Consider the following 13,262-nt stretch of genomic DNA (forward strand, 5'->3'; position numbering starts at 1 on the left):
GGGGGGGGGACAAAGGAACAGAAGAATTTCCCCTCTCACTTCTATTATTTACAGGGCTATTAGCACGCAAAAGCGCTACTTATAAGAGCCCTGCACTGACCTGCCTCCAATCTGATGGTAACAGGATGAAGGTGAGACAGGAGGCCCCCTATGCCCTCTGCCCTTTTGTTTGTCCTGTTTACAGCTGTTGGCATTAAGGGCGCTCATGAGAACAAAGGGAGCCACAAGGAGAAAATAGTTTTTGATGATTGCTGTCTGCATCACCTGCCATCTTGAGAGGAGCTGCAGGACAATGAGAAAGAACTGAAGAGGAAACAGGGTCCCACTCAGCCTGATTCCTGCAGGCTAGAAAGGAGACTCCGTGAAACACATTATTTGTATTTGCCTAAGATCACACCAGTTGGTGAAACAGGGATGTCGAGTATGAGCCCAGATTTTACCTTTTCACACTACACAATTTAGCTATTAGAAGGGTATCTTTTCTAACATTTATGCTTGATGTTTTTTTATCTAGGTAATGAAGGGTTTGATTACATTGTGGCTAACAGGGAGAAGCCATATTGCATTTTGGGCCATTATGCCTAGTGTTATTATTTATGTTGTTGTTATCGTTACATACTTAAGCATATTGAAGTATATTATCTTTTCTCTATCTTTTCCTCACTCTACTCTAAAATAATCTACCCTATGCCACTGCACCGTATGCCACTTTTCTCCACTCTGTGCTACTCTACGCCACTGCACTCTTCGCTACTGCAATCTATGCTGTACCACTCCACTCTACACCACTCTACTCTGCAGCACTTTACACTACGTACACCACTGCAATCTATCTATTCTACTCTAACCAATGTACACTACACCCCTTTGCTCCACGCCCAGTACACTCTTAACTACTTTACTCAAAATCAATGCACTCTACGCCAATCTACTCTGCATCACTATATGCCACTGCTTTCTATGCCACTGTACTCTGCACCACAGCTTTCTATGCCAATGCACTCTATGCCAATCTACAATACACCACAGTACTCTACGACCCTCTAATCTGTAACATTGCACTCTCCGCCACTCTACTCTGCACCACTGCACTCAATGCCACTGTACTCTGTCCCACTGCACTCTTTTCTGCACCACTGCACTCTAATCTACTCTACACCACTGCACTCCAGGGCACTTCACTCTACTTTGAGACCATCTACTTTATGCCACTGCAATCTACAAAACTCCATTCTATGCTCTGCCAGTCCAATCTACCCTGCACCACTCCAATCTACCCTGTGCCACTCCAATCTACCCTGTGCCACTCCAATCTGCTCTGCACCACTCTATGCTACTGCACGCTACATCACTATTCTCTACTCTGCAACACTATTCTTTACCACTATATTCTACTCTGCAGCAATCTACTCTATGCCACTGCACTCTATGCCACTCTATTCTACTCTGCACCACTGTACTCTACGCTACTCTTCTCTACTCTGCATCACTCTACGTCACTGCACTCTACACCAATGCATTCAATCCACTCTACTCTGCAACACTGCACTCTGCCACTAAACTATACTCCTCTCTACTCTGCACCGCTCACCTTTATGCCACTCTACTGCACTCTACACTAATGTACTCTATGCCACTCTATTCTCCATCACTGCACTCCACCACTGCACTCTACACCAGTCTACTCTACCTTGCAGCACTCCTCTCTGCCATGCACCGCATCACTCTGCCACAGCACTCTGGACCACTGCAATCTATAATGTGCCACTCTACTCTTCACCACTCTACACTACTGCACTCTACACTAAACCTGTGCACTCTACACCAATGCACTCTACACCACTTTACTCAAAACCAATGCACTCTACACTGCTTCACTCTACGGCAATCTACTTTGCACCACTGTACTCTGTGCCACTTCACTCCAGACCACCCAACTCCACTCTATGACACTTCACTCTGACCGTACACTCCATGATACTAGACTCTGACACTTTATTCCCATTAAACTCTAACACTTTCTCCACTCTGTAACTCCTTACACAACTTCCTATACGCCACTCTATTCCACTTAACTCCACTCTATGCTAGTTCACGCCACTCTATGCCACTTCAGTCTACTCCACACCACTTCACAACACTCTATGCCACTCCATTATACAACAATGTACTGTACTCAACAACACTCTTCCCAACCCTCTCTATGCCCTTCACATGACTTTACTTCACTCTATGCCACTTCACTCTTCTTCATGCCTTTCCACTCTACTACACTCTGCCACTCCACTTTAGGACACTCTACTACACTCTGACATACTCCACTCTACTACTACTTTATGGCATTGGCGCTTGATTAGAGATTCAGATCTCCATTGATTGCCTTCTCACTCATGTAAGGCGCGATTTATCATGGCCTATTTGGTTACAAGCACTCTGTAATCCTTTTATCTCAAGCTTAACTAAGCCTAAGGATGATCCTGATACTTGTCGTCTGCCAAAGTACCTTGACTTGAATTTGTGATATTGTTTGAAAATTGGCATAAGCATAAGTACTACGAGCTAATGACTTCTTGCTTCACTATTTGAGTCATTCATATAAAAGACGGTGTATGAAAGCTTGTAAATCATTATTGTGGATGCTAACCACTGAGCTATATGGGTTACTTTTTAAATTTTTCTTGTAATTGGTGAAAGTGGGTCATCCAGATAACTTGTATAATGCCCGATTTCCAAAGTCTTTCTCGATTTCCCCTGTTGATATTTTCCCACTACATTTGATCTATTATATTTTGATTGAATAAATGCATAAATTCTTCCATTTGGATACTACTTTAATATCATTGTTTATTGGAGTGGTGTTGCATTTTACTCAGGGGACCCCGTTCCTTTAGAGTTAGTTTACTACTCCATTCTAGGACACTCTCCTTACTCCATGACGCTAGACCACACCATGGCAAATCATTCTCCTTTGCGCCATTAACTTTTAGCCATGCTAAATGGTAGTCTTACTAGTGTACAGCATGGCTAAAATACATTGACAAAGGCAATAGATCTTGCATAGGCGAGATCTATTGGCTTTGCCAATGCTTGTTTATAAGGTATGCACTTCGAGGTGACTTGCAATATCCTTATGCACACAGGGGGTATTTTATATAGGGATTAAAGAATCCCATGTTTTATACAGCCTGCAACTCCAAGACCTTCTTCAGTTGAAATGCTTCCAGTTATGACGGATGTGGAGCTGAGCTCACACACAGGAATAGAAGTGTTATTAGAACTGGTTTCTGAGCACAGTTTACAACTGTTGTGCCTAATCGCTCTTGATATCTCCAGTGTGGTTCTAATTTGCATGAGGTGAAAGGTATGATTGGTGATTTGACCCTACTACCTTCATTTGCTTGGTTCACAAAGATGCAAGGTTAAGCAACATGCTAATTTCACATTTGACCTAATTACTTTGTGAATGTAAATAACGATAAGATATACTTTAGACAGTGACAGCATGCCTTTCTTTCTGCCTATTTAACTTCCAATATATATGATTGTGTACATTTATCGGATCCAGCAGTTCGCAAACAGCGATTTGTATATGGTCGATTGAAAGATTGAAAAGTCCCCGAGGCTGCATCTCCCCTCCTCCCCCCACCGCCACGCCAAAAATGTATTGTCTCCAAAGTCCCTGTACGAAAGCACAGAACATGGCTGCTTTTCTGTTTAGGTTATTCGCTGTTTCGACGCCCATAGCCGAACACACAAACTACCTCCTGGCTTCTAGACCGTGACAGCACTGATGCCACATTTCTTACCCGTTCCTGACATCTAGCGGTGCGCTTTATAACAGCAACATGTAGAACACAGTTTCTTCAAATTCCTAATAAACGTCTATCTGTTGAAGGCGGCGAGATTATATCTAAATTTGTAAATAATTAAATTAAAGTTTGATCTTCCATGAGCTGTTGAAAATATTTAACGTACTCTTATGAATATGTGTAGGTTATACATAGAAAACGACTAGGACATATCCTCCGGATGTGATAAGTGATTCAAATGTAATCGTTGTATCAGACGTGTGCTCATTTATATTGGATAACGACCACTTTTTCGTTGTGCGTTTCATTGAGTATCTTTATTTGGGTGTTATCTCCATATCGAGTGGGACCTGAAAGTGATTTCCCAACAGTGGTGGGTAGTAGTACCCAGAAAGTGTGGCAATGCCCGCCAAAGCGACTAGATACACAGATGTCTGAACAAGATTTGATCGTTCGTGTTTTGATATTTCTTACTAATTTAATGGGCAAACAGCTTGAAAAGGACACACATTTCATAAATACACCATTCCTACCCCAACATTTTCAGAAAGTCCACTTAGTCAATAAAAAGGTAAAAAAAGAATCCAAAAAAATAAAGCTTGGCCAAAACGGAAAACACTTGCAAAGATAATTTACAATGTACTAAAAAGATGCCTATCTTGTAACACTCATAGGTTACGCCTATTTCTGTTCTTCTTAATTTATGGCTATGGGGTATTTACTTCCTATCCATTCCCAATTGGGTGAAGGTTTGTCTTAAATGTACAGTAGTCATATAAATACACTTAGAAGAATATTTATGAGATTATCATGCAGTGCAGTGCAGCAAGTCACCTTGCTGCGCTGCACTGCGTGACAGGGAAGGGGTAGGAATACCAGGCACAGCTTGTGGGAGGGAAAAGGGGCCAAAAAATAAATAAAACATACCTTTTTGCTGCACCGCCGCTGCTGGTGCACCGCCGCTATTCCCAAACTCTATCCACTCTGTCTTGCATTTGCAGGCACAGGCTCTCAGCATGCCCTGCGGCCAATCCTGACGCTGCTCAGAGCGTTGTTAGGATTGGCTGGGATGCTCCCAGGCAGACTGGGAGCCTGTGGCTGCTCCCTCCAGCTGGCAACACAGTGCTGGGCTGGAGAGCCCTGTGCGCATGTGTATTTAGCTGGCCCATGGCGGCCGGCCAAACATACATGCGCACTGAGGGGGAGTGCTGCACACTCCCTCTCTGTCCCTGCCACAGCCATGACCCCGTCCCTTTTATGGTAAAAACATAATAAATGGAGTTTCTTATGTTTTTACTATAAACATTTTGCATCTGCTGCTGCTGGGTGTGGGGGGGTTCCGCTCCCCCACCATAGCAGAGGAGCCGCCCCTGAGGAACATGCCATATTTAAGTCAATACAGTGCATTCTTTCCTTTTCCCCTGTGCTGGAGCCCTTTTCGTAGCCTAGTAACAACACTGGCACCCTTGCTCCATAGTGCAAGGGTACCTCCATTGCATGCAGGATTATTTTTGTGCAGGAAGGAGCACCTTCCTGCACAAAAACAATCCTCAGGTGCTTTTTATAGTTCTATATGTGCTGCAGAATGTAGCACACATAGAGAGAGGAAAAAATGTGGAGGAATAAAGATATTTCTCCTCATTACGTCTCATCTAGGGAGATATAGGTTTTTGGTGCATTCCTAAGTTTACCACTTCTGGTTAATCTAGAAATGTATCAAAATTAATGGATGTTGCATTGGAACTTCCACGCAGCACCCCTGGAAATGTCTTCCCAGTCCAGAATAATGCAACACAGAGATTTGCACTGCATTGCATTAGTCTAGATTTATGAAGCCACTCGGCCACTCAAGGTAGCCTTGAATGGCTTCATAAATCTCAATTTGCAGTTGCATCACTCATGCATCATGTTGCATGGTGCAAGAGCGACGCAAAGGGGCTTGCAAATATGCCTCTTAGTGCTAAGGGTGGGTTTTTCATACATTGAGTAAAGTTTTCCAGTTTAGGACTAGGCAATTTGATACATTTGTAAATTCACATTAGAAATCCTTTTGTTTTCTCACTTAAAAATGTGTTGTTTGCTCATCCACACCTCTGTGAAAACCAAAACGATTGAGCACATCGTTTGTACACTAATTACTCTAGGACCTTCTATTTGTAAAGAGGAAATGCACTTAAAAATAAAGAAAAATACCGAAAATGTTACAAAGCTGAGCTTGTACACCACAATTGTATGGAATTTTCCTAACTACTTCCCTGACACATTCCAAGAGATATGCACTAGTTACACTTAAAAATATGCATGCTCCGCAGATGGACACATGTTACTGACCTACCAATTCTTTTTATCTCTGGTAAATAGAGTGCAATTTACATAAGCATGGGCTACTCCTATTCACAGCTGTATGCCAGTGGGAAGTCAAATACATTTCTTTGAAAACCAGGCTCATCTTTTTTCTTCCTTTAAAGAGGTTCACAAACAATAAAAAAAAAATTGCCAAAAATATAAATTGGTTTATATTTATTACGCATATTGTTTTTACATTTTTCATACCTGTGGCATCAGTCACAAAACTTAAATATTGTTAAGTAGAGAGTAAGCTTTTTTCCAGTTCTGAAGCATCTTTTAATTTTCTGCTCCTAAATATTGTTCAGACTCCATGAGAAGTAAACTTACCAGTGGAAAATTTCTGTTTCTCAGATCTTGCTCTTCTAAGATTTCAAAATGTGTCTAAATCAAAAAGGCACGCTTTCCAACAAGCTATCTGAATGCACAGACCAAGCAAAGGATTGCAGGGAAACTGCATCATTGCCACCCATCCATTTTGTAACTCTCTCCTCCCTGCACCATCTGCACGCTGTTCTGCCTCCACGTCAAAGAGGCAAGAACACGTTCATATTTGTTTATAGACAAGGAGGGGGGGGGGATGCACCTTAAAGTGTGCCTCCATTGCTAGATTTGTAAAGAAACATGTGAGGCAGCGATGTTTTCACCATCACAAGGTAGTGAGGCCGATTTGAAGGCCCTGAAATCCTTACAACTCTCGTTTATCCTCACAACAGATGGTGTAAATAACTTGCAGCAGTTGAAAGGCCAGACATGCATGAATGACATTGTCCAATGTCTATGTAGGGAAAACAGAGTTTAACGCTTAACTCAGGAGCAGGCCTTTTCTTAGAAACTTTGTAAATGACAGTGTACTGCAATGTACTTGGGGTTGTCCTCTGCTGGCCCTGAGAATACACCTGTCCTCATATATATATATATAGAGAGAGATAGAGATATATATCTTGTACTGTGCTGCCTAGGTCTTGTGACGCCCAAAATCCTCTGTCTATGGTACTCCATTTTTTTTTTTTTTAGAGCTAGGCTCATACTCACATACTCCTTGACATTATGTTGTTCTGCTTGTCTAATATTATTTTTATCTTTGAGCAAATGTGTCAAAAACTACAGGGGACTGCAATGGGCACTTGATTCGTCCCCAGCTACCTAAACTTGTTCATGGGCTGGTGGGAGGACAGGTGTCCAGCGCGCCTGAACCTTTTGAAGACATGCAACATGTGATTCTTTGTCTAAGATCCATTGATGATCTTTTTCTTATGTGGCAAGGAGTGAACAACAGGCCAAAGATTTGGTTACCACTATTTTACATAGGAAACCCACAGCAGGCAATAGCTTGCTACATGCCCTTAGTAGCCACCCAAATTCCCTGAAGTGGAGTTTTGCGTAGGGTGAGCTTGTGAGGTAAAGAAGAAACTGCAGTGACCACAGGGTTTTCCTCCTGGAACAACAGTGCATGATACAGAGATTTCGGTATAGGGAGTACCAGAGGTGGGTTCTCGATCGTGTGCAGGGTTTGTGAACATTCTAGGGATCATATCCTCTTTGGAATCTCAGGTCAATCTACTACCAATGATGAGAGAGGCTCTAATAGACTCATCACTACTTTTAACAGTGACTCTGGTTGGGTGAGAGCCACATTGGAGAGGAACTGGATCTTTTAAAATGTGAGCCGTGATAGGTGATAGCCTTCCCGATCATCCTCAGTTTATGTACAGTAGGAGTAAGTCCCTGAGGGATCTGTTGGTGAGAAGTGAGGTGAAATCCCAGACAGTGAGATTGAGTATGAAGGAGTTGAAGGGTTTTTACATATATGGAAACTGCAAAGCTTGCCATTATTCCTCTGATGTCAAGTCCATAGATATACCTTGGACTAATCAACAGAAGCAGATTATCCAATTTATCACAGGTAGTACCACCAATGTAGTCTTTGTAATAGAGTGCCCATGTGGCCTGCGCTATGTGGACCTTGCTCTGTATCCAGTGCATAAACTGATTCTGGAACACATGAGGGCCTACACCAACACAGACAAACATTACCCTGATGCTACGCATTTTGAAACATTTCACTTTAGGAACAGAAAGTACCTTAAATTCCTTTGGGTTGGATCATGATGCCCCTGACATTAGAGGAGGGAGCAGACTCGACAAACTGAGAAAGATTGAATCCAGTGGATAATCAAATTTAACATCAAGTCTCTGATGGGTTTGAACTCCGATGAGGAGTTATATGTAAATGTAGAGTAAGGTAGCCAAGGTTTATGTGCTTGCATCATCTGTTCTCTGAAATATTGTTGACAACTTTTTTCTGTTTTGTTGCAGGGAGAGTAGGAAGGGACTCTCATCTAGCCTCACTGATTCTGAGAGGGTGCCTTGGTTGGGGCACCCTACACTATCTTCCGACTCTACAACTCTGATAACTTTGGGTAAACACTGAGGGTTTGCACTTTAAGTTTTCTTTTTTACATGTGCTTGTGAGGGACTTGTTGCCCACTTGTGCTGTTTGTTGTTGAGTTTTAAAATGGTGGTTAGAGTGAATGGGTGTATATTTTGTTTTGATTTCCTTTCTATATATGGCTGTTTTCCTAGGGTATGGCCACTTGGGACTTATTTTTCATTTCAATATAATTTAATATTAATATAATATTTTTCTTTACAAAACTGTTTACATAATATGCTCTGTACATTACTGATGGTGGGCTTTGCATTTGATCTACATATTTGTTTATATTGACTGCCTTTAACTCTTTTTTTATTCTTTTAATTTGGGTATGTATCTGTTGTAAGCTTTGACATTTGTGCCATGTTTATGTTCTTCTACAAAAAAAAACTTTTGTGTGAGGATTTACATTAATTATATTTTTCTATTTTGCTATATAATTTTTACATCTATTTGTGTGTTAAACATAATACATGAGTGCACTGTGTTAGTCCTCATATTATGAGCCATGAACACTCCAGAGCAGATTGAAGACTGTTTATTGTATTGTGAAGAAACAATAAACAGTCACCAATCCACTCTAGAGTGCTACTGTAACATGTTTGTTTTAAAAATTAAGGAGGCAGTCTGCCTCGAGAGAGCACAGGCACTGGGAGCATGTTGCAGTGTTCACTGGTCAAATTGGTTACATATACCATAGACGGATATAACTAATGAAACAATGCAAACTAAAATTAACTAACCAATAAAATCCAGCTATAAACAACATTAACCAATAAAATCAGAAAAAACAATACATCAACAATATAAAAGGTACAGTAAATTTACCAACTAAATACTTCAAAAATGTCAAACGCTGCAAGACGAGGAAACTCTGTTGGATTCTATGACCAGACTGCTAAAGAAAAAATATATTCCTCTTGACAACTACCTTATCAAGTAAATAAAACCTATATCTAAACTAAAACTTACTTGTATATAAAAAAATGTAAAATAGCAAATAATTAACAAAACACTCTCCAACTTCTATTGCTTTACATGTACTTTGTAACAAAAATACTACAAATTGGAAAGGTTCCAGCCTCTCAGAAAAAAACCCACACCTATCACAAAGCAGCAAAAACAAAGTAAGCATACATAAATTATTATAAAATATAAAGTCACCAGAAGAACAAGTAAAAACAAACCTAATGACTTCACCGTCTACAAAATACCAAGAAATAATCAATTAATAATGCACCTCATGCTCTTTCTTTCACACAGAAGAAAGAGCGTCTGCTCAACAAAACAATGCCTCCAACGGAAAAGATGCATAACAGAATTAAACATCTAATAAGAACGTACATGTAAGTATAAATAACAGAAGTAATTTAATCATTTCATATGCAAAAAACAAATCTATAAACTTAAAATTATTGTCTTTATTTATACAATTTCACTACTTTCAGATACAATGACCGAGAGAGCAAAATACATAACATCCCAGAAAGGAAAGCAGTTACTAAATAACATGGGCTACACCTGCAGCCAAGAAAGCACATCAATAGAAAATGTAAATTGGAGATGTTCGATATATTATTCTAATGCATGCTATAGGAGGGCCACTACTAAAACTGACGTTGTCATTAATGTATGGGAACATAACCAGCCCCCAAATATAACCCACCCCCCCAAATGTGACAAAAATAGGCATGAGGTAGGTACTGCAGGATATAAGAGAGGCAAGAACCAGCTCCTAGGAACACACAACTAAAATCCTAAAAGCTGTACTCCCTAAAGTCCCTAAACACATTAAAAGGCCAACTAGCGCCTATACCTAATTAAAATGTTTAAATGCACAAACTAAAAAGGCTACCAGCAATACTCCTCCTGCCCCTAGAAGATAACACAACATAGAAATATCCAAACAATTAAAAATTACACATAATTAGGAACCTTTCCTGTTATATGACAAACTAAACATTGATAAACACATCCTAATGTTTTACACAACAGATAACTAAAACTAAGCCATTGTCAAACCTGGGTGATGGATAAGAACTTCAAAATGTGTCCCAAACCATTCGCTCAGATACACACCATGCATGGTGAATATCAAAACACAAACATTCCTTTTATATATACTCTGCTGCCAAATAAACAAAGCATTACTTACTATAAGCTCTTGAACCACATTAAACACAAAACAAATAACTACTACCCACAAAAATAATCGTAGACTTTGAACAAGCTATGGTTCATCCATTTAAAAAGTTTACCCCCACACAGCCATACAAGGCTGTTACTATCATTTCAATCAAAACATATGGCGAAACCTCCAACAATCTGCACAAAGTGTATAGTATGCTACAAACAGTAAATACTTGTTTGAAAGAAAAACATGACAGCACTAGCCTACGTTCCTTCACAGAAGTAGCTAACCACTGCAGTTTACTTATAGAAAGCCTTTCTACCAACAAAATGAAGAGAAACTAAGCCTCCTAAAATATTTTTTTGAAGGCATTTTGGTTGGCAGACTGAATCACTCTGGACAGAGATGCCAAGCCAAATTCCAAAAATCATGGTGAGCTGTCTATGACAGCACTAAAGGAATCGATTACTTAGAAATAATAGTCAAACGCATATTATATTTTAAAAAATAGAAACTTACAAAAGTACCAAAAAACCTGTGACAAAATGTAAGCCAATATGATAAATCATTTTTATATAAATAATGAACACAATATTTTATTACATCAGTCTAAACACTAATTAAAACTCCAATGTTAAATAAGACTGAGATAATAATTTAATATATAAATTATTTACAGGAAAAATCTAAACCTCGCTGTCAGGAATCCCCAAGGTGCCTCCTGCCTTATCTGTTAGCATCTCCAGGGATTAGGGTTAAATCATATCTCTGTTCTTGGTTAAACCTTCATGTTTCTAAGTAAACATAATGTGTGGTGTTACACAATTGGTTTTTATCAATGCTTGTTTTACCAATGCTTGTTTGCTAATGTGAGTAGGTGTAGACATGTGCTTCTAATTGGGTGTGGTGACTCATCCACATGTGGAAACTCAACTGCTTTCCTGATTGGCTATAAATAGCAGAGTGAAGCATGCCTCCCTGCTTGGCTTTGTTTTGCTTCCTGATCTCAGCATCTGATTTGGCAGCCCAGCCCCTGCTGTCACCCTCGTATTCAGGACTTTTGAGGCAATTATTTTCTTTGTTCCTGTACTAGCTGATACCAGGCATTCTTACAGCAGTCCGACTGCAGCTAAGTGACTAGTATTCTCCAGGGAGTTTGTTCTTTGAGCGCTGCGCTTTCCTAGAACAGCTGGTGTATTTCAGACCTCGTATTTTGGCAGAGTGCTTATCTTGAAGAGACAAATGCATTTCTGAACATTCTACATTATTATTGTAGTTACTTGCCTAAATGTGCTTCAGGAAATCTGCTTGAGCTGAAGTACTACAAAAAATGACAGTGCAATTTTAAAAGAGCATTTATGTGACTTTTCTTTCTCTAGTAGCATAACTCTTATTTAAATTGTGTCATTCATGCCTGTGTTTCAGTTTTGAGGAATTCGCTATTGAAGGGTTTTTCACACACACAGTGAAACCAAACCAAACTGTGCCACCCTAACTGTTTAAACCCAGAGTGGGCATTTGTATTTCTTGGATTGTTTTTGTTCCTTTTAGTTTAACCCTATGCATGCAGGAAAGTTATACATTATATAATTAATGCCCTTGTTTGTCTTTCTTGTGCATGATAGGTGCAACCAGAGTTTTAATTGTAGTGTGCAACAGTGAATCTCTGTGAAGCCAGCCCTAGTATCGCAGTATTTATTGTTATGGTACTCAGTTTGGGTTTTTGGTAATGGAGCATCCCGGTGTTCTTCTACTGCTACCGTGTCCATATCAGAAAGAGAGATTCAGTTTCAAGGAAGTTGAGTGCACTAATTCTACTATCACTCTGTCAATAACGACCTGCCCCCTCTGGAAGATACGGGGTGCCTGGCTGGACCAGCAAAAAGTGGCAGTGTTTTGTCTCTTTCTCTTCCACTTTCCTTTTGGAACACCTGCTGGGGTTTCTGTATCCACCAGGAAGTGCCAAGAGGTGTTCCAGGAGGTCCGGGGGCATACCATCACCCCTGCAGACATCCTGCTTTTCAGGTGAGAGGCCCGTCTTGACACTCGCCAACCAAAAAGTTCAAAGAACAAAATCAATCCATCATATAAAATAAATACAACAAATAAAGGACACATTTCCAATTAACAATCAAATAACATTTACAGAAACAACAAAAAATAACATTTCCCACCTAAGACAAAGAAAATAGATATGGCTTGCTGTTATCTTCCTCTGTAAACATGTAATAATCCACCAAAAATGGGAAAATATTTTCCAAAAAGCCCCCCAAAAATGTAAAAATAAAACAAATCCATTAGCGATCCCCAGAAGCAATCCAAAGTATCTCGGAACCATTAAAAAAAAACAAAAAAAAAGAGTTTAAAAAAGAACCACTCTTGGAAACCCAATAATAAAAAATCCAGCATAAAAATCTTGGTTTACTAAACCCAAAAGCGAATTCCTGTTAAAAAAAAAACATTAACCTCCTATGCTCATAGGACACATTTGTGGACAAAAATCTGTAATGTTAACGAAAAAGTCCAGCAAAACACATTA

Source organism: Pleurodeles waltl, chromosome 4_2 (genome assembly GCF_031143425.1).
Source record: "Pleurodeles waltl isolate 20211129_DDA chromosome 4_2, aPleWal1.hap1.20221129, whole genome shotgun sequence".
Classification (NCBI taxonomy): domain Eukaryota; kingdom Metazoa; phylum Chordata; class Amphibia; order Caudata; family Salamandridae; genus Pleurodeles; species Pleurodeles waltl.